This window comes from Canis lupus, chromosome 30, assembly GCF_011100685.1.
Source record: "Canis lupus familiaris isolate Mischka breed German Shepherd chromosome 30, alternate assembly UU_Cfam_GSD_1.0, whole genome shotgun sequence".
Lineage (NCBI taxonomy): Eukaryota > Metazoa > Chordata > Mammalia > Carnivora > Canidae > Canis > Canis lupus.
In genome coordinates, this window is record NC_049251.1 from 14,626,962 (window position 1) to 14,654,669 (window position 27,708).

Here is a 27,708-nt window from a genome sequence, read left to right on the forward strand (position 1 = left end):
GACTTCAATGCATTGATTCACGCGTGGCCTCTGCACGCGGTACACCCTTACTTAGGGGCAGTTTAAAATCAATGAACTCTAACTCTTCCTGCCAGGCGCAGCAGACACCATTAGACACCTGTACGTGCCTCAACCTCCCCTGCCTTCCGCCCCTACTGGGACCACAGCCAGAGCAGCTGCACGGTGCACTACGCCCATGCCATGCGCTTCTCACCTCCCTGAGGACCTCTCTACTGGCTTTGGCTAAGTTCTCCTAAAGCAGACTTTGAGGTAAGAATTTAGAGTGGATCCTAGGAACACTGATAAGGGATAGGAAGAAAGCCGATGTTGGTGGGAGGTGTTGCCGTGGGTACCTGGGCTTCCGTGCCCCTGGAAGCCTCTGGGAGAACCCACAGCACGGGCTTTACAGTTGACACACCCAAGGGCTGCAGGCACCAGAGTAGTTAGCACCAACTCTCAGCTCCCAGGAATGTTAAGCCCCTGGTGTGGGGGCCAGACATGGTCCTGCAACCAGGGAGAGCCTCAGGCAGAAAGCTGCCAAACAGGGGGTACTAAGGGACGCCGGATAACAAAGTGGCCACATCTATGACTAGTAGCCTTGGGACTTCTCCAGGCTCCACTCGGGGCTGACACATGCAGCCCGGAAGTACAGGGGGACAAAAAAAACTGTCAGTAAATCTTTCGGGGGATGGTGGGAAGACAAGAGCTGGTGGATAAGTTCTACCTCCTTTATTCCCTCAAGGTTGACTGTCCTAAGACCCAGTTTATACATCTTCTTGGAAAATGGTCTCAGGAGATGGAGCAACCCTCACTGAGAGGAGGCTAGTTCTACAGCCCATCGTCACCCCACCCCTCCTCTGTCCTGCCTCACTTCCCTCAGCCCTCATTCCTGCTCCCTGGAACTAAGTTGAGAGACAGAGAGAGCAAGTGCACTGTGCAAGTGGGGTGGGAGAAGAGCAGAGGGAGAGGGAGAGAGAGAGAATCTTAAGCAGGCTCCAGGGTGGAGCCCAGTGCAGGGCTCAATCTCACAACCCTGAGATCATGACCTGAGTCGAAACCAAGAGACCGATGCTTAACCGACTGAGCCACCCAGGTGCCCTAGTGGGGTTACTTGCTTATTAATTCCAACCTCCACCACTGTACCAACCTCACAGGAGCTCAATCTCAGTGAAGATGGTGCGAGGTATAATGTGGGATCAGATCTTCTAGGTCATCCAGGAGAAAAGAGTAGATCCAAGTACTTGTGGGTCCCTAGGAAGGGAGATACAATTTCTGAAGAGAATGGTTCACAAAATGCAAGTCCCCTGCTTCCTCCGATTTAGAGAAAGTAAAATTAATGGAGCAACCAAGGGGTTACACTTAGTGACTTCTCGAAATGGCTACAAGACAGCCATTCAATTTTATCCACAACAAATCCAAGCCACCCCTGCAGCTAACCAGTGGAAAACAGGATTGCATGATGGAAATGGTCCTTAACAAAAGTATAATAAAGAAGCAGACACTGCAGTTAACTTCAAATTAATTCCAAGTACTTCAAGACTTTTCGGTTCGGTTCGGTTTTTGATATTTTAAACATATTCTGGTATAGATATTAAGTCCCTTCTCTAACCCGGTGAAGGAAACAGCTGTGAGGACACATAATTGCCCGGTGTCTGTGGCATGGAGGCATCAATCCCTGTGTCCTGCTCTCTGGTCCTAGGACTGAGGTGACACTCCCAGTCCTGGGCTGTTTCCACCCCAGCCAGGGCTTCTCTGCTGTCTGCACACCAGAAAACACTCTCTGCAAAATGAATAATACATGGCTTTGCTTCTGTGAGGATGCCTGTCACTTTTTCATTTGCCAAGGTGCAAGGGAATATCCAGCGAGGATTGTAGCCCCCATGCCCGCTGTGGAGGGGCAGGGGCAGCAGCCAGCCACGTGATGTGATTGCAGAACGCTCCTCCTGCTGCAACTCCCCTCAGGAAGACATCTGGAACCTGCAAGAGGAAATGACCATTTGCAGGGTGCCTGTGCGCTGAGTTCTGCGTAGAGTCTCTGCACAGGTTAGCTTGGGGATGGGCAAAATTTCTCTGTAGGGTCCAGAGAGCAAAAGTTGTATGCTGCCGTTGTAGCATCAAAGCAGCCATAGACGGTCAATACACAGGAGGGCACAGCTGTGTTCCCATAGAATTTTATTTACCGAAACAAATTTGGCCAGCAGCTTGCCGACCCCTGGGCCAGCTGATGCCACCTGCGTAAGCACTCACGGTGGTAAGCGCTGTCCTCCCAGTGGAGTTTCTCGTTGAGGACAATCACTCTCGAGAGAAATCACTCAGCAAATCTCAAAAGTCTTAGCATGATTTAACTCACCATCCACGCTTCTAGAGGTGAGAAGCAGAGGGAGGAGAAACAACTGTCCAGAATAAATGTGAGTATCCGGAGATGAAAACAGAAAGTCAGAGGGAGAGGTAAGGAGGAGGTGACAAGCTGAGCTTAGGGTGGGAAGGGGATGAATCTGGGCTGGGAAGGAGAGGACAGCTTTAGGGACACAGTGTTACAGGGTTATATCATCCCAACTTTTCCCAGGACGACTGGAGGCAGCATCACACCACGGTTAAACACATGGTCTGGAAGTCAACAGTGTTGAGATAACTGGCCTTGCTTCTGACAGGTGGTGGGAGCTGGATAAATTGTTAGTCCCGGGCATCAAGTTTCTCATCTGTCAAGTGGGGATTCATAAGATTGAATCGAGGATTGAATTAGATAATTTATGGAAAGGGTTTGGCCATGTGTTTGGTGTGATGTGCGCATTCAATAGAAGCCGGCTGTTCTTACCATTTTTACCCAGAATTAGCCCAAGGAAGTAAAGGCTGTCAGATTGAAAATGCCAGCTCTCCATTCACAGATACTCTTCGTGAATGTTCTGTAAGCTTCTCTCTCCTTATAAGTAAGAAGCCTATCAGTGAGTCAGCTGGCCTGTCTGGACTACTAACAATCATAAGCAGCGACACGCACTCAGACATAAGTTCCTCCACAAGCCAAGATCCATCAAACTTTGCCCCTATGAAGTTTGCCTTCCCTGATCTTATACACTTAAATGTATCAGGTCTTAGCAGTTGATCACGGGTACAACAGGGAGTGCTTCTGTTGATCCAACCGAAATGCTGGGGCTTGTTTTTTCCAGTCATTTATTTCAGGCATGCTTTCTGGAGGGCTTACTGAGGCTTGAGTAGAAATACAAGAAAGGGTACAAATTAGATAAAACAGAGTGTTTGGGGTACACCAGACTAATTGCTTTTTAATCCTATTTGCATGAATTCTGGCAAGACCCTGTTTGCAGCTCTTTGAACATTTAAGTGCATGTAAGATCAAGTTTCTAAGGAATCAAGTTTCTAAGCGAAAACGTAGCCACTGCCAGAAAAACAGGAAAATGAGAATTGGAAATTGAATGTTTCCTGGGCTCAAAAAGCTCATTTATTGTGGGGCGTGGCCTTATCAATCCCTTCTAGCCTTTGAGGCCCCATGCATGTTCTGACCTCTCTGAGAAGCTTGAATTCACAGCTTGAGTCTGTACTGGCTTCTCTCACTGCCTACAGGACAAGTAACAGTTACTCTTAATTCTGGGTGAGCATTAGAATAATCTAGGGAGCTTTTAAAAATACTAATGCCCAGGCCCTTCTCCAAGAAATCTGATTTAGTTAGTCTAGGCAGGATTAGACACCAGAATAGCTTTTAACTTTTTATTGAAATAAAATATCACTTAACAGAAAGTGCAGATGAGTGTTCAGCTTGGTCAATTTTCACAGTGAAACATGTTTGCTGATGTAACCAGCACACAGATCAAGACACAGAACATGACCAATTCCCCACAGTCCCCTCACGGACCATTCCAGAAACCACTCCTCCCAGGGTAAACATTTTCCTGACTTCTAACAGCGTAAGGCAAATTTTGTCTTCGTATTTGACGTAAGTGAAACCATACAGTATGATTTTGTTTTATATTTAAATAAACTTTTAAATTTAAGAACCGCTTATTTTTATAGAAAAAGGATAGGTAGTACAGAAAGTCCCTCTACACCCTGTACCAAGGTTCCTCTATTGTTAACATCTCACATTCGAATGGCAGATTGAAGGGTGCTCTTTTTTTTATCTGGTTTCTTTCACTCAACATTATATGAAAGAGATTTATCCACATTGATGTGTGTAGTTGTCAATCTTTCAATCTCATTGCTGAATGCTACTCCATTACATGAATAATCCATAATTATTTATCCAAACTACCATTGATGTGCGTTTGGAGAGTTTCCAGCTTGGAGGCCTTACAAGTAGTGCTACTACTAGAACATTCTAGTAGGCATTTGCATTTTGTAAAGAGCTCTCCAGGGATTCTAACAGGCATCCAGAACTGGGAACCACTGATATGATCTAGGCCAAATAGTCATCCCTCCTTGGATTGTTGTTCTATTATTTCTCATCCCTGTCTTTTCTTTTCCGTGGAGCGGGGCAGGGGCCCGGAGCATAGTGTTCTCATGTTCCTCACAATGAACAGGATAGTTCCGGAGACAAAATAGATCTTCAGTAAATGCCTGTTTCTTGATTAATCAACTGATCGTGCTTTCATATGTCTCATCACCCTTTGCTCCCAGGTCGAGGAAACCATCTCTGTGTGGCAACGCCTGCCCTGCTGATGGGTGATGGAGTAAGTTATGCAGTGCTCTAGGCCTTTTCTCTGGTCCTTACAAGCTGGGTCCTGTATGTGCATCTTCAGGATATGCTTAAAAAAACACACTTTGAGCACAAATTTAAGGGGAGGCAGGATGCACATTGAGCCCGGGTCATCCTGGGGGTGACTCATTAGGTTCTTCCTTTGCATCTTGATTGTTCCTCAATTTTCCTCACTTTTCTAAAAGTCATTTCTCTTTTTTTCCTGATGTTTTTTTGTAGCAGCTTTTCATATATAAGGAAATTAACCCCTGCTTTGCTATCATATAAGCTCCACTTCTTTTCAGTGAGTTTGCCGCTGGCTTTTGTACGTAGTGTCCCTTGGAAACCTTGTATCTAAGCCTTTTCTTTCCAAAGCTCTGCCAATGTGCCTGGCATCACGAACATCCCAACCTATTCCCAGAGTAGGACATCAGACCCTAACTTCTACTCGGAAATGTGCCTGCAGCACGGCTGAGTTTACTGTATATTCACTTTCTAGGGCTACTGTAACAAATTACCATAAGCTAAGTGGCTTAAAACATCATGAATGTGTTCTCTCACAATTCAGGAGGGTAGAAGTCCAAAATCAAGTTATTACAAAACAACAACAAAAAACCAAAATCAAGGTATTGGCAGGATTTATTCATTCTGGAAGCTCTGTAGGATAAACCAACCTAGACATCTGTCCTCACTTTTGATAGTTTCCAGCCATCTTTGGTTGTTTCTTGGCTTGTGGGCACATCACTCCAATCTCTGCCTCCATCTTTACATTTTCCTTATCCCTGTGTGCCTGAGTCTCTGTGATGGTTAATTTTGTGCGTCAATTTGGATTGGCTGTGTTGCCCAGATATTTGGGCAAATGTTACCCTGGATATTTCTTTGAGGATATTTTGGGTTAAGGATAACATTCAAATTTGCAGATTTTGAGTAAAGTAGATTGCCTTCCATGAGAAGGTTGAGCCTCCTTCAATCAGCTGAAGGCCTAAATAGAACAAAAGATTGACTTCCCATCATCCCTAGCCCCCTATCAAGAGGGAATTCCACCAGCAGGTGATCTTGAACTGCAATATCTATTGGCTTTTGCTTGGGCCTCCAGCCTGATGGCCCTCTCCAAAGATATTGGACTTGTCTACCTCTATAATCCATGAGGCAATTCCTTAAAATAAATCTCTCTCTCTCTCCTCAGCATGTTCTCTTAGCATATCTCCTGATCACTCTGTAATACCCACTCCTATTCATCATAAAAGAAGCATTCAAATATATTACTATTGTCTATCATCCTCACATGCCTTGCTGAGTGGGGCTGAGTCATACCAGCACAGCTCTGGAGGCATGAGTTAGCTATGCCACAAAGCCCCAATATTGGAAACCTCATCTTGGCCCTTGTCATTGTTGTTGCACCTACATTATTGCACAAAAATATTTCTATCATTTTGGGGATATGGCAAATTTACCTGTAAACTGACCCGCCCAATCATAGAAATGAAAATTAAGTTCTTAACTGAGGGATCTAAACAACATAAACAACTAAGACATGATGGAGAATCCCAAAATGTTTGAGTTCCACCCCAGATGGTAATGCAACCAGGTAGTGTCCAAAGAGTCAGTCATATGGCTAGATAAGTTTCTTAGAAAGCCCAAGATATAGAAAGAAAACTGGTATTAAAATTCCTTATGCATCTGGTGAGAGATGATGAAAGCTTTTCTCTTAAGTATATTCCTGAATTCTTGGCAGGGACATTTAGGACTGCTAGTCAGTAAGCATGAGGGAAACAAGCAACACTGACTTCTCTAAGCTACCCTCTACACTGTGACCAAAGATGTTATTCCAGACTCTGACCACAACCATCTACTGATTCAAATGGCCCAGCACTCCTCCCTATTTCATCTAGGGCCAAGCATCATCCAGGCCCCCGCTTCCTCTAGAGCAGTGGGTCACTCCATGCTCCTCACCCAAACTTGACCATGACACTGTATTGTCCAGCACACAGACACACAGGGCTGGCTGTCACTCCTCCATGCCTTGGTCATGCTATTCCTCTGTATATATTTCTATCTACTTTCATCCTGCTGGAAAAATGCAACTCTATATCTATATCTATATCTATATCTATATCTATAGATAATCTTTATTTCCACTACACTACGTTGCAATGAATCAATCAGAACTAGAAACCATGGTAAACTTTTTTGAGGGTGGGGGGATGGGGGTGTAAGAACAAGTATTACAAAGATACTCATAGCCTGTGGGCATGGAAGAGCTTCAGTGAATTCTGGAAACACATTCTACAACAGCCTCCTACTTTCCCCCTGTTCACCCTGCTTAAAGTGGGGTTGCCACTCAATCCCACTGGTGATAAAGGCTGGAACACATAATAATGCTTTCAGTGCTTACTCACCATTAGAGCTTAGTCACGAACTCCTGTTATATTACCTTAGACAACCAAATGTCCTAATCAGATTCCAAGCTCCTCTGAGGGCTGTCACTAAGGCTTTGCCTCACATAAAACACAACATCAAGCAGCAGCCAATTTGAGTCTTAAAATTGGATTTGAAAAATGAGTCTGCATAGCATGTAATTCTGATTATCCTACCTCTCATCCTACCCAACTCTGACTGCCCACCATTCTTGCCCCTCCCAGAACTTTATGAAACCCTTTACTCCCTCCCGCCTTTCCCTTTATCTCATTCTTAATGGGGTGACTATCAGAGTTGTGGTAAAGAAAAAACTGGCTCTAAAGGAAGAGGTGAGGAGTGCAGTGATGCATCGTGCATGAGTGTTACTTGATAACTTCTTTCAAGGTGAAAGTTCAATTATTGTTTTACAGTCTAGTCAAAATACTCTCAAATTATTTTATAATTTTATCTTTATCTCAAGATATCATGTGAGGCAAGGCAAGGAAACACTAATTGCTGTGGCCAGGGAATGGGGTTGAGGGACTTTCACTTTTCAGTATATATTATTAACACCTTTTGCATTTTGTATTATGTGCATGCATTACCTTTTATCAAAATACAAATGAGTTTTCTTTAAGATTGTGTATGTCCTTAAGAGACCCCATGCATTCGAGTCCTAGAAAACAGTGCATGACATCTCCAGGAGGGGACACGTTTAATTAAAATTCCTATTAATTCCAATGTATTTGCACCATCGCTTTGGTGGAGATGTAAATTTGAAGGTTCTCTTAGAAATGTTCTCTCTAAAATTGGAATTGGAGTCTAGAATTGGCTGTGAACTTGTAAATAGCAACTGAACATAGGATATAGGTTCAACATCACTCCTCCCTCAGGAAGCTGAAGAATTATACAAACAAGTGTGTCTGAAAAGCAGAGGCATATTTAGGGATGCAAGCTCATGTTTCCTGATTGGTGAATAAATATTACAACCCTGTAACTCAACATAATCTTCAGTGGTAGAGTTTATTGGCTTATTTGTTTTTCAGAAACTAAACCAGCAAAATACACCGTGCTGCAAATGTGTTTCATTTGCTCTCCTCAGTCACTCCAGATGAGTTATTAAGAGTGTTACTCTTATATAGGCTATCGATAGTTTCTCCATCAAAAAGCTATTTTAATTCATTATGGATGCTTTTTAAAAATGCCACTGTCTAGTCACCACCCCATTAATGGCAGAGGATAAAAGGGAAAACATCTGAGGAAATGTGAATACAACCACTGCTTTTGTTTTAATATGGTTCATTAAATTCTCTCTGCTGATGCAAGTAAACTCAGTGACGTCTCCATTACCGACCAAGACGCTGGGAGTGCTTACAGAAATTTCCAATGCAGGCCCTGCTCTGCTCCCCTGAAAGCAGACAGTCAATGTGGCATACATATTACACTTTGGGGCTCTGGAGCCAGACTTCAGTCCTTCCCTAGCTACTAGCTAGTAACCTTGGCTCATTGTCTTAACTCTTTTGCTTCAGTTTCCCCACCTATAAAATAGGGATAACAGGTGTATCTCCTGCATGGGGTAGTTATGTGCAGTAAATAAAATAATGCACGTCAAGAGCTTGGCAGCAAGTGAGTGCTCAATAAATACTAGCTCTCATGGTTATATGATAATAGAACGTCCAGACTTGGTGCTATTGGATCTGGAAATTGTTCTACGTGGGTACTTCTCCATTTCACCGTGTCTCCTTGATGATCCAAAATGTGGATGGAGAGCATACTTCGATTGGGCATCACGTTCCCACAATTCATTGCCTCATTCGGCCTCGGGCCTTTCCCATGTTTGGTATTCAGCAATTTATAGGTGAGCAATCCGGAGACGCTGGCTCTCTTCTACCCCTTTCCTCTTCTCTTCCCTTTCCATGATTATCAACCCAGGCAGGACGGTGAGGGCCAGGGCAGCAGCATCCCAAGGGAGAAGGGAGCCCTAACCCTCCCCTCGTCCCCACTCCTTCCTGGTGTCTGGAGAATGCCTGAACTCATACCACTGACCCGGCCCAGTCTTTGGTTAAAAATAATGAAAAGGAAAAAGGAAATGAAATTAAAACTCTCTTAAAATAAATGGAACACAATCTTACCTCTTTCCAATCTGCCTCAGACTCGGGCTAAAGATGTGATGGAAAAACAGGGCGATTTTGGGTTGCTTCTGGGTTATCTTAAGAACCAAATCCATAGGCTTTTAGTTATAAAACTTCATGAATAATAGAAACATAAATTACCTTTTGCCTTCTGCCCACCCAAATCCTGTGCATCATTCTGGAATATTCTACACATATTCCATCCAGGAATAAACCCTCCCTTTTTTAAATGCCCTTAATGCCCTGTAAATTGATTATAACCCTTATAAATAGCTGCCTTGGTTTAAGGTTGTGTGTCACACAACTAGATGACTAGGTTCTAACTTTTCCAATGAGCTGTCAGAAAGCTGAAGTCAGGCCTCCTAGCTCTATTTCTCACCCACAGCTTGTAATCCAAGTTCATTTGCAAGGTGTGTCATCCGTATTGCTCAGGCCTGCTCAGATAGGCCCCTTAGATACATAAGCGGCAACTATCAGAGCTGCAAACTTATAGTGACTTTACATCCGCACGGCCTTAGAAACCATGACATAAACCAAGGAATAATCAATCGCATCGTTTTAAATAGTGCAACTAAAAATGGATTACCTGCTCCTACACACAGAGAAACAATTACAGCTGGCGCTGCTACAAAGGGAAAGGACAAGGCTTACTAACATGACAGAGGAAATCTCACGAAGCTACAGAAATGGGTTATCTCTTCTCAGCTCCAATCTGGAAGCGACTTTTCCCACACAAAGGGGTTGCAAATCCCATTAATAACCACGGCCCTTAAAAGTTGAGCTCTGGCCCCAAAATTACTAATCCTTGCAAAGGGAATGCAATAATCCAAACAATCTCATTTTAGATCTACAAACCTCAGAAATGTATATGACCACTGGCAGCATGTTGGAGGAATACTGAAAGGAAACAAGCAAGGTCTTCTAAAAAACAAACAAACAAACAAACAAAAACTGTATCTGATAGACTCAGAGCCAATGACACCAGAGCCAGAAACAGTGTTCTCTTTTCATCCACAGTAAGTCTACCTCAAAGATCATGTCACTCTGGGTTAGAGGTACACGGCCTCTCCGACTTTTAGTCCAGCCTCTTACCCCTCCACTATTTGGAAGATGTACAAAAAGCCGTGAAATAGGGGCAGGTCCTCATTTCTCCCAACAGCTTCCTCTAACATGCTCAAAATCTATATCCACAGGGTCCCTTGAAGTGTGACTGCTCCAAAGTAGAGAGTCTCAGCCAGTCGTGCTGGTGCTGCAGTGACCTTGACCCTCTGGAACCTCTCCCCTCCTAGAGCACTGCCGGGCACAGGGTGTGGGTCCTGACCTCACTCCAGGCTAGCCAAGCCTGCAAACCCTGCTTATCACCTGGGACCCCCCTACTCTCATCTTGTCCCCAAAGGTGCTCCCTCCACATCACTCTTCTCCAGAATACCCAATGCCATCTCCGATGAGCTCAAGATTTTATAACGCACCGGAGGGGTTTTTCCCTCACGCAGCTTCTCCTCTCTGCTCTGCAAAAAGTTTCCAGGGCAAAGAAATCCAACAACCTGGTTTCCCATCTGAACTAAGAAAGGAGAAAGAATTTCCCATCTGAACTAAAACCAGGGAAAACCTGCACCAATTATTAACTCAATCTTTTGTTCTGCCATAAACAAAGACTCTGTAATAAAGGTGCAAGCAGGTTGCAGATGCCCCAAGGCAGGTAAGACCTTTTCAGATAAAAGCAACAGGAGACGTGCAGAAGAGCAGCTTGTTTGGACCAGAATTGATCTAGTGAAAGGTTATCTCCAATCTCTGCAGTGAGGAGGGAAAAGGGAAATGGCCAGAATCGCTGCATATCTTTCTTTGCAGCTTGAAGTCAATACATAAGAACAGTGAATGGTGTTTCAATTCATTTTCCACAACGTGTTTATGATCTTCATAAAACCCAAGGTACAGAATCTTTTCTAAAAGTTTTAGAAATAGACACAAGATTCAGGCAATACACACTTGAACACCAGAGTCACAATACTGGGTAAAACCAAATAAGCAGCTACCCCTACAAGGACTGATTTAAACCCAGATCATTTCCAGCTGTACGTACAGAATATGAAAATCACAGCTTTTGAAAAAGAATCCAGGTGTCTGGGTGAGACTTTTGCACAGCACAGATGACTTGAAAAATAGCAGATGCTTTTATCCAATTTATTACACTGCTCAGTTACTAAGGAAATGGGAATTCTGGAAGTTTGCCAGCAATGCTTAATCTAAAGATGTGTGTTCCAAAAAGGAATGAAGATAAGCCTAGCTTATCTTTCTCATCACAGACATGGCCTACACAAGGCAGAAGTTTTCCAAAGATAATATATGGTCCCCAAATCTTTTATTTTTTCCATTCTCCTGAGTTGTTGGCCAAATGATCCTGGATGGAATAACAGAAGAATTGTAAAAAAGTGTGGCAAACACATGGGAAAATTATACTGCATAAGTCATAGAGTAATACATGTTTATTATTAAACAAAAAACCCTAGAAATTATACAGACAAGCCAATAATAGGAATTAAGAATTACTTATTATCCTACCACCAATAATAACATCTTTGTATATATTTTTCTGGACTTTTTTTGTACATACACATAAGTAGACTATACATCTAATTTTTACAAGATTAGAGTCATTGTACATATTACGTTGCAAACTATTTTTTCATTTAGTAATAAATTTCCATAAAAACAAACTTCTGTTTAATCCTTTTAACATCGACAGAGCTCTCCCATTATACCATAATCCCTTCATTAGAAAACGTAGGTGATCTCCAGCTTTTTGACATCATAAAAAAATACTACAATGAATGCTCTAGATGCATTTCTGGCCATTCCCTAGGACAAATTCTTTAAAAAGGAGTTTGAGGTCAATGTTGTGCAGCTTTCATAGGTTGTTTTGATGTACATTGCCAGATTGCCCTTCAGAAGTGCTGTTCCAATTTATACTCCCACCTGCATGGTGTGGGTGAGTGTCCAAAGCATTAGTCTTCATGCTGCGCAGTAAACTCTCTGACAGAACCAGGTTCTTGTGGCTGTAAGAATCTGAAGCCCTTATGACACATTGTCCATCATTTGCACACAAGCACACCGGAGGAAAAATAATAATATAGAATACATCCATGTGCAAACAAAACAAAAATCTTCAGGAATTTCTCATTTGGCAATAACTCAAATCATATCCTATTTTTCAGTATCTAGTTTAATCAAGTCACCATCTGGGCGTCAGGTTTTTTATTCACCAGATGTTCTCCAAACCTGTGGTTCCCTTCCACAGAGGGCAAGGAAAAGGCCTGAGCCCCCTGGCTGGGAACAGAAGGCCCTGCATCTGGCCCAGCCCCCGCCCCCCCCCCCCCCCTCCTGCCATCCTGCCCTCAGTTCCTGCACAAGCATCTCATGTCCCAGGGCTATTGCCTGAGGCAGATGACCCCTTCTGAATTCTGCCTTTGAACATACTATCCCCTCTATCTCAGAACATTCCCCTTCATTCCTTCCTTCTCTGGCAAATTCTACATCCTCCCCGCAGATCCACCATCAAGAGCACCTGCTGTGAACCTTCTTTGAACCCCCTACCAGTCACCTTTTGTGCTTCTGACATCACATCGTGTGTAGCTCTTCCTTCCATACCACTTGTCATACTGAATGCAGTGGCCTTGTTCACAACTGTGTCTCATGAGACCACTTTCTGGGATAAGAACCATGCTGTGTATATTTAAGGTGCCTAATAAGTACTCGGAAAATGTGCAAATGAGCAAATGAACAAACAGATTAGAATTCTCCTGAGCCCTTCTTGTGACCTCTCCAAAAACTTCAGAGCTTCACTCAAATCCACATCAACTTAAAGATGTTATTTTGCATATTAGGGGCCAAGCTTTCCCTGAGGGCTTATCCCAGTCCAGGCTCCCACCCATAGCATGCTCTCCCCGCCTTCTTGTGAACAAATACTACCACCAGTAAAGGTGATTAATCCATAACACAGTGGGTGACACCAGCCGGACACTGTCCATTGTCCACATTGAGAATATCAGAGAGAGAAGGGAAGGTGACACGATTCTAGCTGAACGAAGGTGGGCTGTGAAGGTAAATGGGACAGTTTCTGCATTCCCTTCCAGTGGCAACTATAGCATGACAGGGAAAACAAGTGAGAGGAGGTTAAAAGAGCCAAATGTGTTTCCACTCTATCAATTTGATCCTGTAGGACTCCGGCGCAGGACACAACATGAATTACCCTCAAGCAGCGTGAACATTCTGCGGGTACCTCATGGCGTAATGCTTTAGAAGTGCCGACACCACACAATACAGCTCCCAAAGACACTCCCCTCTATTTTCACACAGCAAAACAGATCCCAGCTGGATTTCAAATCTGTTTTCATCAAAGATGTGTTTATCTTTTTGCCATGAGATTGCAGCCTGGCCACACTGTTGTGGCCCTGAAGCAGTGAGTGGCAAGCCCTGACTTTGGAAGATGGAATTCCAAGAGTTGAGATCCTACTTTCAAAATTGCCCTTAAGGCTGGTCATAGAATTAGCCCAGAACTCTACCCCCAGTGAATTAAATGGTTGAAAGGGGTGTTCTAGAATTTGATAACCCTGGGCTTAACCTTTTGCAAGTTACTTAGCCTTTTTTGAGTTTGTGTTTATGAAATGACTCGCTTTCTCACTGTACACAGGTTTCTTCTCAAATATCACCTCCTCAGAGAGGCCCTCCCAGACCACTCTTTGAAAATTGTACCCCCTATCAATCTCCATCCCCTTGCCTAGCCTCACATTTCACCAGGCATTTATTACTATTGGTCTTCTGTTAGATTGTTCACTCATTGTCCTCCATTGCTAAGGAAACACCACGAAAATACAGTCTTTGTCTCACTCACTAAAAAAAGTTGCCGGCACATATTAGGAACTCAATAAATATTTGCTGCATGCATGATGGGAATAGTGATCATCCCTATCGTCAGATTACGATGAGGATTAAACGAGTAAGGCACAAAGAATGTCTAGCATTTGCTTAGCACGTTGGAAGCACACAATGTATGATAGTTAATAGTTCTAATAATACCAATAGGAGACATTCCATTCCCAGAGTCATTTTTTAAAATGCAGTACTGAAAATATGACTGTCTGGTTTTACATTCTTTAATGAATAGCCCAGCTTTTCCCAAGAAAGGATTCGAGGTAGCTTACAAAAATATGTGAAACTTGCTTTGCCAACATAACTTAGACCATTCTGGAATATCTTTATAGTTGTTGATAAAATATTAATGCATTTGATTTTCTTATGCATATATTTCATGGCCAACACAATCAACAATCTCATTCTTCTCAGACACAATACTTAATGAGACCAGTGATCGCACTTTACAGAAAGAAGCTTATAGTCATCCCTAACCAAATTACACACAGAGGTCTGGTCACAGCCCCATTGGTGCGAGTGCCATTGTTGAGTTGCACTTGTGTATCATTCTCTGTCCTGTACGTTCCACATTTCCATCTGTGGAAAGCAACGGTTGTAAAATATAGTAGGTGTCTCAGCTTGTGTTCTGGAACACACTCTCCCACAATGACAGTATTTATGTACTCTCTCAAAGCACTAATGACTCTCCAATATCGTGTATTGCAAAGCCCACAGCTGTAACACGATTCCTCTGTTTTTCCCTTTCATTTTCTGTAGTGTGTAGATTTCTGTGCCCAGTATTCCTCTGTGGTTAGTCCTATAGAGTTTCCCAGGTCCTCTCATTTCCGGCCATCCTTCTCATTCCTCAGTGGCCTTTGTCCATATTTGTCATCTTGATCTCTGCCTTACTATTGCATTTGCATTTCTAATAAGGCTCCCAAAGTCCTTAGTCATGACTTAGTTCCTTTCACACTTCCTCAATTATTTAATTAAGCAAGCATATGCTCAAAAAATTCATAAGATTCTTTAATTAAATTAATAAAGGCTCAGATAAGAGCTTTTGATTTAATTGATAAATTCTCAAAAAAGTGTTTACTTTTTGTAAGCAATTTTGTGCTTGGTATTAAGTCCAAAATAGGTGACATGTATAGCATTCTATGTAGAAATTCCAAGCTTAGCTCAATAAATTCCAAGAAACATGTATTGTTTATAAATGATTATAATCTAAATCTTCATTCTTACAGGTTATGAAATAACAGGCTCGCTTTTCACCTGATCACCAGAAGCATGCACCAGTTGAAGTGGTCGAGATAAAATTCCATCCAGCTGCACCCTGGGGAAACATACTTTAGCTTTACATATTTGAGAAATATTCTAGAATAGAAATGAAACACGAGAAGAAATCACCGAGTTGAGGAACTCAGGAAAAGATAACCAGATAAAGCAAAGGATAAAATTATTCCTAAGAAATAGATACCATATTTTTCTGCATAATTGCTGAAGTTGAGCCTGAGCCACAAATCTGCCTGTAATGGGCAAAGCGGAGAGGGATACACATTTGCTTACGAGGCTCACAAAGTGTCAGTTCACTTAAGGGAGTCACAGGTCTTCCTAGCAATGAAAGCTCAGACAAGTTTCCCTTGTGGGTCCTAATGAAGGGAATACTACGCAAAGGAGCGAATTACTTCCTCAGCATGCCCTTAAATACCAGGGAGAATTCAACAGGACTGCTTCCACAGCAGCAGTAAATGGCATTACCTACAAGGCAGCTCACCGAAAGTGGTCCAGAAGGAGTCAAGACAATGGTCCTAGGGTGCAGCTCTCGATTCAGGAATACCTTCTCGAATTTTTAAAAGAATAGACTTTTTTGCCCATTCAGTAAATATTTATTGAGTATTTTATGGGTCAGGTACTTCACTGGGCATGAGAGAGGAAGCAGTGATAAGACAAATGGAGTTCCTTCCTTCAGAGAATAGCATACTTGTTGGAAAGATAGACCAACAACCGAAAAACACTGAGATGTGTGCAAAATGAGATAACGTCTAAACGCTGAATGTTCAGCTCCTCAACGTTCTCACCTCTGGTTGTTTTTTCCTCAGCCTATTGCAGCTGAGCTAGTCTTATTGTCACCCACTACTGTGTTACTGCTGTATCACACCACCTCCAGCTCTGTTTCATGAAAGCCAGTCTCTAGCCCACACCTCCTCCCGTAGTTCCCACTCACTGACATCATTCTTTAACCTCAGTGGTATCTCCAAACTATCAACTACATTCCCATTACCCATCAGTCTGTTAGTCCCCTCTTTATAATTTCTTTCTGAGTCATTTAGATCATATGCTCTATAATTATTATCGCCTCCTTGAAAATTTCCTCTCCTTAACACCTCTCTCTTCTGTCACACTTGCCTGGAATAAAGCCAAGCCTGGTGGACTCATTTATCCATGCCCGTATTAAATAATAATAATAGTAATAATAATAATAATAATAATAATAATACTCCTGGAGGGAAAACACACACATGAAACACAGCTGACCAGATTCACTCCAAATTCATGACCAGAATACCTGAACAAAACACTCAACACTCCTCTTATGTTTCCTCAGTAAATTAGCTTTTCCAGTCTTATGATTAGTTTATTCCTTCTACAGTCTCTTTCTCAAAACTTCTTTAACTATGAATTAAATGTAATTTTTCAATTGTTCTGATTAAAAGATAGACACTGTCGGGTAAGAATTTGCACTCTTCCTCCCTACCAAATCTGTAAGTCAGCCTCATCTATGCTCATCTTCTCCATGTCTCCTGTTTCAGTGGAGGTAGCAGAGTGCCTCCAACTACAGCCCATCTACCTCTGGAGCTCTGGAACCCTGATCCCTAGCACCTTCTCAAGGATTCCCTTGTCCTTGCTGCACTTTCAATCTCTTGCTTGTTATTGAATCATCCCCATCAATGCATAAACATGCTATAGAATTTTCCTTTTTTTTTTTTTTTTTGCTATAGAATTTTCTGTGGTAAAAACAAACCAATAACAAAAGCCAAAATCCCTTACCCAACATTCTCCACCAGCTGCTATCCAATTTCTGTTTCACATACATTTAAAATAAATAAATAAATAAATAAATAAATAAATAAATAAATAAATCTTTACTTCTTTCCTTCTCAGGGTTAATTCCCATTTTATTTACCCACAGGATTCTAATGACTCTTCTCAGTTAAGGTTACCCATGATCTCTGTATTGCCAAATGTATTGGACTGTTTTGTATTTCAACTTAACTTCACTGGAAACCACCCATCTTCCACTCTGGCAATACCACAACCCTCTAGTTTTCATCCTACCTCGGTGACCTGCTTGCTGAAATTCATTTGCTGGCTCCTCCTCTTTTATTAGGCTGCACCTTTGAGTTTGTATTCCTATATTCAACTGCCTATTTGACACACAAGGACAGTGGGCTGTAGGGTGGTAAGAGAGATGACACCTCTGTCAGGAAGACTCTGGGCAACAACTGATGGTAACAATGGACATGGAAGGAAGCGTGTTGACCCAAGAGATGTTTAGGAGAAAGAAATATCTGGACTCAGAGATTGAGAGATATGATAGAGGATGGGAAAACTACAAAAAGTCAAGGATGACAACCAGGGTGATGTCATTCACTAAAAGTGGGCACTTGGAGGGAAAATGGGCTGCACATAAAATTAGAAATTTTCCAGAAACCTGGTTTCTCTCAGCTTAGCCTTTAAGAAAAATTAGACAGCATGCAGAGGGTTTGAGGCGGATTCCCTAGTCAAAAGCCTTGATATGCAGGTATTGCCCCTAAAGAACTGGATGTTCTGACCACCTTTGATTTCCTATAGTGAAGGAACCATATGTGCTTTATCCTGCTCTCTATCCCCCAGTGCTGCCATTGCACCTGGCATACAGTAGGTGGTTAGTGAATAGTTACTGAGTAACTGAAAGGAAAACACAGTTACTAATAAAATAAGATTACCTGCACCCTCCTCCCAAAAAAAGAAAAGATAGCTAGCAGCTCCTTATGAACAGTTAGGAAATGAACCAGAATGGATGCCTGTTTCCTTTGCCTCTCTTTCTTCATGATAAAATAGAAATATTAGTAGCAACTTCCTTGTAGAGTTATTGTAAGAATTAAATACAGTAATAACTATAAAGGCTTGGAACAGTGCATGGATCATAGTAGATGCTCAAAAAGTCTATTTTTATTATTGATTTTTTTTAACAGAACCTCTACTCTGCCATATGGAAGTGCCAAATGATTTCTATGATTTTTTTTTTTTAAAGAAAACCATGAGTCTTAAAGAAAGAGAGAAAGAATCCTGAGACTTGGCTAGAACTTCTGAGCCCTGCATCAGTCTCCCAGGCACAAAAAGACCTGGAGTCAATGAAACAGTTAGCTAAGAGACTCTACCTACATGGCAGCCCTATTTCTACTTCTCTTTGTGACCTCTCCTCAAAGGAAGCCAAGTCTCCTAAGGGAGTGCTGAGTGAATCTTAAATGTTACAGCTAAATTCCTTGTGAAGGGATCAAAGGCTGCTGGTCTTTTGGGGTTCTCCTATGTTACAACTTCCAGCAACATAAGTCCACCATGCAGGACAAATCGATGGCTGCACAAGTCACATTCAAAAGTTTAAGCACAGAAGGCACAGAAATAGAGGTGGCCCTTCAAAAATGAACCTCTTCCTCCTTTTGTATGTAGGAGAAAAGTCTGAAGATCTCCGGATTAGAAGGATCCATCAGAGCCACAAAATATGGACATGAGTAAAAGGAGATCAGAAAGCATGATAGACTATAGAGACAGCAGCTAAAATTATTTTAACCAATTAAAGCCATTTATGCCATCATAGCCACTGCTCTTTCCTGCCTAAATAGTCTCCCAAAGCATGTGGGAACACCAGAGACGGCTGAGGAAGAGACTAAAATGAGGCCAGCCCAGTTGTTCAGTGGACCGCAACATGGTGAAAGGGATAGCGACCATCCATCAAAAAGTAGCAACCATCAGGATTTGCCTGGTGCTCTACAGTTTACAAAGTTCTGTAATTGAGATACAATGGGGTTGATGTTTTAGAAATACTTTCCAACTCTTTTTTTTTTCCCATTTCCTCTTACCTTGTGACTAACAACCCATCCATGGAATCAATAGTATTCATGGCTTCAAGGAAAGGGTAGACACAGCCTAGAACCAGGGAGTCACTCCTCAAATTTGAGTTTCAAATTCAATCTGTTTTTTTCTATCCATAGACAACAATTTTGAAAGCCACGATATATTAAAAGAAAAAAAGCGTTTTCCAAAATCTAAAACTCCCTGTTTATAACAAAGAATAGAAGGTGGAATTCTGAGCATAGACTCTCCCCAGCTACCAGGCAGGTTGGAGCCTGTTACACGTAGGTTTCTCTGAAACTGTCACTGAGATGAAGTTGGGGTGTAAGAGGTTTCCTGGGGCTCAGCATCTGTGAGAGAAAAAGGAGGAAGTAGGATTTGGTGGTGGAAGAAGTTGAACTTTGGGGCAGATGAATGAAGCCACAGCCGAACCAATGAGAAGCTGTGAAATGAGCAGTACCCATCAGAGTTGTCTCTGTCTGGCTAACATGCCTGGGCTTCTACAGCTCTCCCTTATTTAGATGTGAGCTTCCCTGGGAACGCTGTGATCTCAGGTGAGGCAGCTCTGTGCCACTCAGGCAGCCTCACATGGGGCTGAGAGGTGGAGGCCACCCACTAATGGCATTCCCAGGGCTGGGGCAACAGTCCTTTCTCGAAGTGGCTCTGGGAGACACATGTTCATGTCTCCCATAGTGACCTTCCAGCTTGAAGAAGAACTGGGAAAAGAGGCAAGAGAAGGGCAACAACTGAGGAATGTATGTCCTTAGGTTCCAGAAAAAAGTACTATTGTTCTAGTTCTTTGGGAATATCTAGCCAAAGACAGAGCAGAATGAGTAGCCCAGTGTTCTGGAAAGCAAAGGCGCTTTTCACAGACTTGTGCATTCCAGGCCTGCAAGAGACTGATTTACAAAGATGGACCACAGTCATAATCGCAACAGCAGTCCCGGACTACAAGGGCATGGTGTACTAAGCTACTCTTATTACAATGGTCAATCTTTTTGGCCCACTTCCCTACTAGCTCCATACCTCCACCACCACAGCGACAGAGCTATGACAACTTCCTTCTCCATCTACTAGGCAAGGACTTCAAAGCACATAGTATAATCTCTACAGCCAATCCCAGCCAGAGAGAATCACAATGCACTTACTGGCTTTCTCTCTTCAGGATCAGGCTCTGATGTTTGGTCCTCATGAGCTCTAGGGCTTTTAAGTTCCAAGCCTAGGGGAGAAGTTCTAAGGCCAGCAAATTTTGAAGAATCCCTGATAAATGCCTTCGTCTCGATTATTTATAGTAAAGGAGGCATCAATCTCCTCACATAGGGTTGGCAGCCTTCAGAGAGCAGACTAAGGAAAAATGATGATGCTAACTCAGACCCTGAGGGGGTTTATTATATTAAAGTGAAGAAAATAAATCTCCACACTCCAGCATATTTTAGTCAGGCCCCTCCACTTCTTGTCTCACTTGCCACCCCTTCAGAGCACCTCAGTGAAATAGAGCTGGAGGAGAAAATGCAAAGTCAGGCTGAGGCAGGCCTTTTTCCGGATCACTCACTCAGCCACCAGGTACTGAAACACTCACGGGAGGCTTTTATTTTAATTCTGAGAGCAAAGACAAAGAAAGACTACCACAAATTAAGTGACAGTAACAAGTATCAAAAAGCAAGCTAAAAACAAAATTCCAATTTTCATAAATATAGCTAATGAAAATCCCTTACCACTTTTCCCCCTAGATGATGGCCTGCCGGATGCATTTGACTTCATTGAGAGCTAAGCACTCTGCCAAGTTCTAATAACACAAAATGTGGTCTCGTGGAATTGCAGCACAGAGGGAAAAGGGACAAATATTTATACTCTAGGTCTATAATCACACAGCCTAAAAAACATGTGGTATTATCCCCCACTCACTACATTTCAGAAACAACAAAGAAGGGGAGATTTAACTGAGGTTTGGATAATCTAAAATTATTTCCACTCCAAAATGTTTTTTTTAAGTAACATTCGATCTAAAAAACTTGAACTCCCCTCTAGTACTCAGAGAATTGACATATGCCCTCCAATAAAAGGAGGGAAAAATAGAAAATTTGAGAAGACTGTGAAGGCCTTCTAGGAATCGAAAATGTTTTTGAATAATGTTCACTGAGTTGGACCCACACAGCAGTGAATGAGACAACCTGGGTTGAAAATTGACCATGTTCAGTCATACCCTAAACCCATCCATGCTCAACCCTGATTTTTGGCTGATAAACTCACTGAGGATGAGGGAGTGGGAAAGATAACAGGCACCTTGTCAATCTGTGAACCGAGTAGAATGCTACTCAACTCAACTGCATGGCTATGGCTCAAACTGGCAGCTCTTGTGATGGTTGGAAACAAAATATGAACGTTCTCGGTAGACTGAACTGAAAGTTCCTTGCCTTGAGGATTCCCGGGCTATTTGCCTAAGCAAGCAGCCACTGAAGCCTCCTTGCAACAATGCACTCACATTCAACACTCACTCTCCCCCAGGCCTTCCCAGGTTGCTCTGAACGTGGTGACACTCAATCCCTCACCTTACAAGGGTTACCTATGGGGCATGATTCTGCAGGTCTAAACTGCAAAAGGCAATGGCAAAATACATGCACTTTTCTGTATGTATGTTATATATGCAAATATAATACGTGTATATATATTATATAATGTATAATAAAAAGTTCTATCAACAAGCTGGAGTCAGAATATGGGGACAGCCTCAGCCACTGCTTCTTTCTCCTCCTCTGTCCTCACAGTAATAGGGGCAGTCTGTGAAAACTTTCATTTAACGGTGCAGATACTAAAAGGCAGGAGGTGCAAAACATCCCTAGCTTTCATTCTATGGAGGAGAATCAAAACCTTTTGAAATGACTGATTTCAAAGAGCTTCTAACAGTAGATTTTTACATATTTCCTCCAACAGGAAGTTGGAGAGCCCGTGTTTGAAGCATCAGCAGGTGGAGCTGGAGAGCTAATTGAGCTGCTCGTTTAGGGGACACTTCAGACAAATGCTCAGACATCCGAGCCAATGGCATTTGGATGGGACAAAAAATCCTCTGCATTCTTATGGGGGCCCAGGGATGTTTTCAAGGAAAAGCCACTGTGAAATTCCTTATGTAGTTCATTCATTCGCACCTCCCACAATATTTATTAGATTCCCACCATGTGCCTGACACTGTGTTGAACACCGGCAATGGAGTAGGAAATTAGGTAGGTATGGGTTTACCTTCATACAACTTACATTCTAGGAGCTGGCTCAGCAAGTGAGGATGTTACGTACATTGACATCAGAGAAACCTTTGCCTACATCTTGGCTCTGTCACTTAGATGGGAACTATGTAACCTTAGATCTTATGCAGTCGTTCAAACTATCATCTATAAAGCAAGGATAGCAATATCCTTCCCAGTACCAGTAGTTCTCAACCCTCCTGGAATCACCCGGGAAATTTTTTAAAGTATCCGTGCGTGAGCCATGCCCAGAAATTTTATTTCATGGGTAAGTGCCAAAACATCAGTAATTCTAAAAGCCACCAGCTACTTCTACTGAGCAGCCAGTGAGAACTCCTCTTCATCTTTTAGGATTGGTAGGAGAATTGCACTGCATGATGCACAAGAATACCTCAGGTTTACTAAACACATGACTGTTAGCTTTGATTCTCAAGCACAACTGCTGCTGTCTTACTCAGCAGAGTTCCAAGTATCTCAGAGAAGACTGTTAAACTGAAGTTGGTCAGTGAGCAAAGAAGAGCTGAAGGTAATTCTGATAGTTTTACTCCTTAAAAGAAGGATGGCTACTAATCTATAACTTGACCATAGCTCAATAACCACCTCTGCACTGACTTTAATGGGTTACTTACTTGGTTATTTCAAGAGATGGCTTGTTCTAGAGATTCCCTATTTGTTTATTCATTTTAATTTCCATTTTGATACAAACCGCTACTCAGAGTCTAATACTGTTGAATACCAGCAAAATGTTAATAAGAAGAATTAAGAAGTTATCTAGTTCAGTCCTTTTATTTTAAATGGGCGTGAGGAAACCCTAGGAAGTAAAGTCAAAATACCAAGAGTCAACACCCAGTGGGTTCAGTTTTGTTTTGTTTGCACAGCATGAACCTCAGTAACAGTTTAGCTGTATGCAACTTTACATAATAGATGAGTTTCCCACTGGTTGTATGTAAATAGAATCTTTATCAAGTATAAGCATACGTTCAATGTACTAAAAAAAAGTTCTGGTTAAAAAAATACAGCTATGGATTCCTTTGGTTAAAAAAGAAAAGGTTTTTCAAGACGGAGACAGGAGTGGCACGGTTTCTCAATCTTTCCGAATCTCCACATAGAAACAAAGAAACTAGGTAGCAAAGATCCATTAACAGCATTTAACGGAAAGTTGTAAGGAGCTTATCACCACCAGCCCCAAACACAAAGTGCCCTCATGCCACCAAATATGCATAGAATCAGCTTGTATGCAGGAGAAAGTACAGGAAAGGCCCAGGGAATCTGACCAACTTGAGAACAGGAGACCCCAAGAAAACAACAAAAATTGGATGAAATACAATAGGACTATTTGCAACCAACAGTTAAACACCAAAAAAAGGTTCAGCTCAGTGTAACAGTGGTTGAGTACAAAGGGTCACAAGAAGGTCTGATACATATGAACTCTCGAAACCAATCAAGCAGGGCTCCCTTCCAGGATTAGGCTGACACACAGAGATTTGAAACTACATATTGAAACATCTAGTCATGAAATAAAAGCTAACCAGGACAGCAAAAACAGGGGAAAAAAGGACAGAGGAGGTCCCAATACAAGTAGGCATGGGGTACAGAGCTAGCAAATTTCAGAGATTTGGAACACCACCAGAAAACAATAGAAGAGCGATCTCTGCAAATTGAGAAAAGCTACACTGAACAACACCTCTTCTTAAAGTTCAGGAAAAATTAGTTTCACATAAAAATGACAAAAATAAAGATACAGAGGTCAAATCCCACACAAAGTTACTATAAAAATAAAAGAGAATAAGGGGCAGAATAGCACTGCTTCAAAAACGGGAAGCATGCTAGGAAGACATGCCCACACAACAGATCAAACTGCAACTAGAATCTAGAAGACTTGAAGAAAAGCATATAAGATAAAAAGAACAACATAAATCAAATTAGAAAGAAAAAACTCAGATATGTGGTGTGGTAGCAATCTGGAAATACTGGATATAAAAGAAAAATTTTTGAAAAAAATGAGTATGAAACTAGAAGGAACACAGAAGCAGTAAACACAGCAGATAATATCTTAAAAGAAATGAAATGCAAAAAAGAAAAGAAGAAAAAATTTTAAATCAAAAAGAAGTGAGAAAAAAACAAAAAGAAGTGAGAAAAAAAAAGGTGAGAAAAAAATAGAAAAGATTTATGACCAAGTAACAATACTGAAGATATTCAAAGAATATCCAACATAGAAATAGTGGAAGTCCCTGAAAGAATAAATCCAAAGAAAGGTAACAGAATACTAAAAACTGTAATTCAATAAAACTTTCCTGAAACAAAGAAATTTGAAACTACAATTGAAAGACCACATAATGTACCTAAGAATACTGACTTAAAATGACCAACACTCTGATAGATATATTCTAGTATAATTACTAAACGTTAAAGAAAAAGAAAAAAAATCTTCTGGGTATTTAGGAAAAAAAAGAAATCGACTTAAGGGGAAGAAAATTATATAATTATCAGCTTGTCAACAACAATGCTTTATGCCACAAGGAAACAAAGTAACATATTTAAGATACTCAAGGGAAAAAAATATGAGCCAGTGATTTTATATCCAGCACAGCTGACTTTCAAGTATAAAGACCATTGAGAAATCATTATTGACAGGAAAGAACTCAAGGAACACTATTCCCATGAGCTTTTCCAAGGCATCTACTAGAAAATAAGTTTCAGGCAAGTCAACCAAGACAAGTTGAGGTTTAAAGGGAGCCACTTAATGACTATATGCCCAGGCAATGCAGATAGGCTATAGCTCCTGGAATGGAAGAATGGAAAGAGCAAGAACAAAAATTTTTAATTCTTCTCAGTAATTAATATTAGTGGTTGTAGAATCTATGTCATCATTTGAGACTCATATTTGTAATATAGGATCAGTGAATAAGTAATTATGAAATATCAGATATTCTAATTCTATCATCCAGGACCCTTGAATGGGAAGTATGAGTATGAACTCATGAGGTATTTTATTAAGAGATATTGGGGTGGGGGAGACAGGGAAACTACAAATAATGAGCAATCCAGCAACAATGAGCATCCTTAGCCACCCAGATTCTTAGATCATGATATGGATGTTCTTTCCACTTAAAAAAATAAAGGAGTATTTTGGAGAAATGACTGGTTTTATGTGTAAGATGAGCCCAGAACATCTCTTTTATATCAGATAATAAGAAAGCTATCAAAAACTATTAAGGTCATGTCAAAGGCTCTCAGAACTCAACCTAGACATAAGGTTCCCACCAGCTAAAGATGAGATGATTTAAAATTCAAAAAGGATAATCATTGCAATTGGAAGCCATCAAATATATTTAAATACAGGGGATCCCTGGGTGGCTCAGCAGTTTGGCACCTGCCTTCGGCCCAGGTCGTGATCCTGGAGTCCCGGGATTGAGTCCCACGTCGGGTTCCTTGCATGGAGGATGCCTCTGTGTGTGTGTCTCTCTCATGAATAAATGAATAAAATCTTTAAAATATATATATATAGTATATATATTTTAATATATATACTATATATATATTTTAATATATAATATATATTTTAATACATTGACTCATAATCGTTTTTAAAATATAGTTGGTTATTTTTGGAAAAAATTGAGAACCAATTAACTTGAGAACTGATAAGTAGAGGAAAAGGATCAAGTACATACCTTATCTTTTCCATCTAAACTGGGTACCCAAAGAGTAGATGATAGAAATCATCTCACTGTAAAACATTGCAAGTAATAAGTGAAGAAAAAATTATAGATAGAATTAGAGCATGACCGTTTTGTGACCTCAAAAGAAGGAATGGTGCTAACATCACAAAAGGAAAGACAGGTGCGGACCTTGTGTGCTTTCTGAGGAAAGGTCACACCACTCACCCACTTTGGTCTTGCCAGTGGGTCAGAAAACCCAGTCTGATCAAGCCTCTGCCTCCAGCTGCCAATTAACAAAAAAAGAGGGAAAAGAGGAACATGTTGAGCTATGCCATCGGACACACTCAACAAAATCAGAACTCTGGGAAACTGCAGATCAAGTGTCCTGGCGTCTTCCAACAGATAAATTATAAAAAAGAAAGAAAAAACAGAAAGAGAGAGAATGAGAGAGAGAAGAAGGAGAAATCTGTAAACTAAAAGCACCTTAAAAGTCTTTTTTTCTAAGGCTAATCTATAGTGTCCTAAAGATGCCCCCATTTAGATGTGGGTAATAAACTATTAAAAATACACTCACACGGAAGTGACCACAATGGAAGTCGGGAGCTGTTTACTTTCCAGGAGATGGGATTGAGGCACATGCAGGGACTTCTAGGGTGGCTGGGAAAGTTCTATTTCTTGATTTGAGGTGTTTACAAGTGAATCCATCTTAGAAAATTACAATAATAATATGACAGCAAAGTGTACATTTATTTTGTGTGGCTTTATCTGTGATTTTACAATAAAAAAAACTTTTTAAGATACTTTTGCAAAGTGAGCAATAAATGTATAAGGCGGATCTAATTAACCTCCTAATGTCCTTGGTAAATTCATATTTGGTTTTGACTTTGTTCGGAGCAAGTACACATGTGTTCTGGGAATGTGTTTTCAAGAACCATTATAATGTAATCAATCCACAAATGTTTATTAAGTACCTACTATGAGGGGGCCTGAGTGGCTCAGTTGTTAAGTGTCTGCCTTCAGCTCAGTTCACCATCCCAGAGTCCTGGGATCAAGCCCTGCATCAGGCCCCCGGCTCAGCTGGGAGTCTGCTTCTCCCTCTGTCTCTACCTCTCCCTCTGCTTGCTCTCTCAAATAAATAAATAAAATCTTTAAAAAATAAATAAAAGTACCTACTATGTGTAAGGCACTCCTATTCCATTATAACTGGCTTGTATCTTCAGATGTTTGCTGTTTCCTGGATTAATATTGGCCATTAGAAATATTTACTGTTGATTTGAATTTTTGTGCTATTTTGTTTATAATGTTCACTTTTATTAATTGGTTGAACTACTGCATTTTGGAGAGGAAAGGCTCATGTGACACATCCACTCCGCACAAAAGTGGTTCCTACCCTGGCCCCAGCCACTGCAGGCCCTGAGGCCACGGTTCAGTGGCCCAGGGCGCCACCTTCTGTGGGGGTTGGGTCGGTGCTGCTTGCTGAGAATTTGCTCTGTTTTGGGCTACAGTTTGCTGACTCATCATCCCAACCTCACAACCACACCACACATGTGGATAGACAGTTCCTAGAAATGACAATT

General features: G+C 41.4%; 1 long non-coding RNA gene across 1 annotated transcript; it reads left to right on the plus strand.

Moving 5' to 3' along the window:
- The first annotated feature begins 44 nt into the window (after positions 1–44).
- Positions 45–17,082, plus strand: LOC102153064. The gene is made up of 3 exons (XR_005381639.1): positions 45–270; positions 1,846–2,043; positions 15,366–17,082. It is a non-coding gene; the product is annotated as an uncharacterized LOC102153064 (long non-coding RNA).
- The last annotated feature ends 10,626 nt before the right edge of the window (positions 17,083–27,708 follow it).